The sequence below is a fragment of the Saccostrea cucullata genome, unplaced genomic scaffold (assembly GCF_032062105.1).
Source record: "Saccostrea cucullata isolate Sc308-1 unplaced genomic scaffold, CSIRO_AGI_Scuc_v1 ctg11003, whole genome shotgun sequence".
In the NCBI taxonomy this organism is placed as follows: Eukaryota; Metazoa; Mollusca; class Bivalvia; order Ostreida; family Ostreidae; genus Saccostrea; species Saccostrea cuccullata.
Window position 1 is genome coordinate 2,933 of NW_026923422.1, and position 2,932 is coordinate 5,864.

Consider the following 2,932-nt stretch of genomic DNA (forward strand, 5'->3'; position numbering starts at 1 on the left):
CCGATTTTGTGCACGCGATTTCTCGAAAACGGCTCGATGGATTTCCATGAAACTTTCAGGACTTATGTAACATCACTTGAACCTTATGCATTTTTTTCTGATTTGATGACGTCACTTCCGGTTTGGAGATATTGTCGATTTTATGGTTTTTGAAGGGTCTGGTTGTCCGCAGACTTTCTCAATAATGGCTCAAGATAGAAACATGAAACTTTCAGATATAATAGACCAAAGTCTGTAGATATGTATAACGTATTTCATTTTTATCGGAAGTGCCGCACGTCGGCGCTCGCTATGGCCCGAAAATAGACGTATCACGAATTTCAAAGTTTTTAACACTTTTTCCAAGATATCTTTTTACCTAGATATATTTTGTTAAGACATATAGAACAAAAGATGTGTAGAATTGCATGATCTTTCAAATGATATCCAAGAAAAAGGGCTGGCCCCTAAAACAAAGGATCCAGAGGGGCCAAAACGTTTTCTCTGATATCTCAAAAAGTGTTGACAATTTGTTATGCATCATAGAAGGAAAGTTGTTCAAAATAATAAATAGCAGAGGCAGAAATCATTTAAAGTCGTTAAAATACCGTCACTTCCGGTCAGGCCGGAAGTATTTGTAAATGGCTCGTTTTTTGCACACAGAACCGTAAATGTCTATCAATCTCGATATCATCGTCTTCAGAATTAGACGGAAGACTTATTTGTTGCTTTGCAACAAGCTCGTCTAGTAAGAAATAACTTCTATCACCTTTCTGAGCATTAATCTCTTGCAATACCACTATTTATTCTGACGTTAAACCTTGTAAGTAGAGGCTCAATTAACCAAAACAAATGACCTTGACCTTTGACCTTGACCTTTGTTATTTGACCTTGACCTTTGACATTTGACCTTAACCTTTAAAGTAAATTCAAATTTCACATCAAAGCTATAAAATACAAAACTCGCTTATTTATTATTCACCCCCCCCCCCCCCCCGACTTTATTAAACCAAAGTAACCTAGATTTCACCTCTTGAACTCATACGCCATCCAGTATCCACATGAAACTGCGGAAACATGTAGAAGAGACCTCAAAGAAAGTGTATTTAAAGTTTTATAGTGATCCTGCACATTATATAGAAGTTATAAATTTTCTCGGCAATTGAAAAAAAAATCAAACCTGGGACGACGCATCAGCAACGTAGAATATTTTTTTTTAAACTCAAGCTAAATTTCTGATTGACTTGTAATATTCAGGAACATGTAGAAGAGACCTCAAAGAAAGTGTATTTAAAGTTTTATAGTGATCCTGCACATTATATAGAAGTTTTAAATTTTCTCGGCAATTGGAAAAAAAAAATCAAGCCTCGAACGACGCACATTATATAGAAGTTATAAATCAGCAACGTAGCAATATTTTTTTTTAAACTCATGCCAAATTTCTGATTGACTTGTAAATATTCAAAGAAAGTGTATTTAAAGTTTTACAGTGATCCTGCACATTATATAGAAGTGATAAATTTTCTCGGCAATTGAAAAAAAAGTTTTACAGTGATCCTGCTCATTATATAGAAGTTATAAATTTTCTCGGCAATTGAAATTAAAAAAAATCAAACCTGGTAGGACGCATCAGCAACGTAAAATATTTTTTGAAAACTCAAGCTAAATTTCTGATTGACTTGTAATATTCAGGAACATGTAGAACAGATCACAGCAATATCTTCTGTGTAGTTTCACGACCAGATTTCATAGGAAACAGAAATTATGAATATTTACGGCATGAACATCTCATTTTTCTTGATGGAAATTTCCCGTGCAAATGATAAAACATGTCATATAAAGCTTTTGTCGCCCATTTTTTTCAATGTTTATGTTGCACTAAATTCTACTAATATGATATGATATTTTAATACCGAACATCTTTCAATTTGCTTTCCTGGGGAGTAAATGCAATGTTTGTTTACATTTGAGCAATACACAGAAATACGCGGAAATAGCGGTTCTCGGTATAATAAGTATAATGTACCCTTACCATGCCGTGTTTCCCATTCAGAAATAAATGTTTACCATTAAATAAATCATTTAGTCGTGATACATGATTGTTCACACATAAATTCACAGTGATTTCGCTGTGATTCATGTAAATTCGGAATGTGTGTCAAGTAGCGAACCCGACTTTCGCAGTTTTTATTCTCATGTAAACAAACCGGCCAGCGTGTCCAGCTCTTCTTGTAGACATGAATTAAACAACATTTCCTGATATATTTGAAACAGAAAGCAAGTGCAAAATATTTTTTATAAAACAACTTCTCATTATACACCAATCAGGTAAAGCAGCAATCTTTTCTGTCCGCGCAATCTTGTGCCACAGCTAGCATTATTAAGGTCTTCCGTCTTCAGCGGAAGACCTTATTGTTATTCTTAGGTTTCTTTTTCACTTTTATTAAGGTCTTCCGTCTTCAGCGGAAGACCTTATTGTTTTTCTTAGGTTTCTTTTCCACTATTTTTATTATTATTGTTTTTTTTCTTACCGATTTTGTACGCGCGATTTCTCGAGAACGGCTCGATCGATTTTCATGAAACTTTCAGGTCTGATAGAACATCAAAAAATCTAGATATATATTTTTTTATTTTGATGACGTCACTTCCGGTTCGGAGTTTTCTGCGATTTAGTGATTTCTAGAGGGTCACTTTGTCCGGCAGTTTTCTCAAAAAGCACTTAACAGAGATGCTTGAAATTTTCAGTGATGCTAGAGCAACCTTTGGAGAAGTGCACTAAGTATATCACAACTACCGGAAGTACGAAGCGCCGACGCTCGCTATGGCCCGAAAATAGTCCTATCCAGAATTTCAAAATTTTAAGCACTTTTTCAACGATAACTTTTTACCTAGAAATATTTTGTTAAAACATGTAGAACAAAAAAGGTGTAGAATTCCAAGATCTTTCAAATGA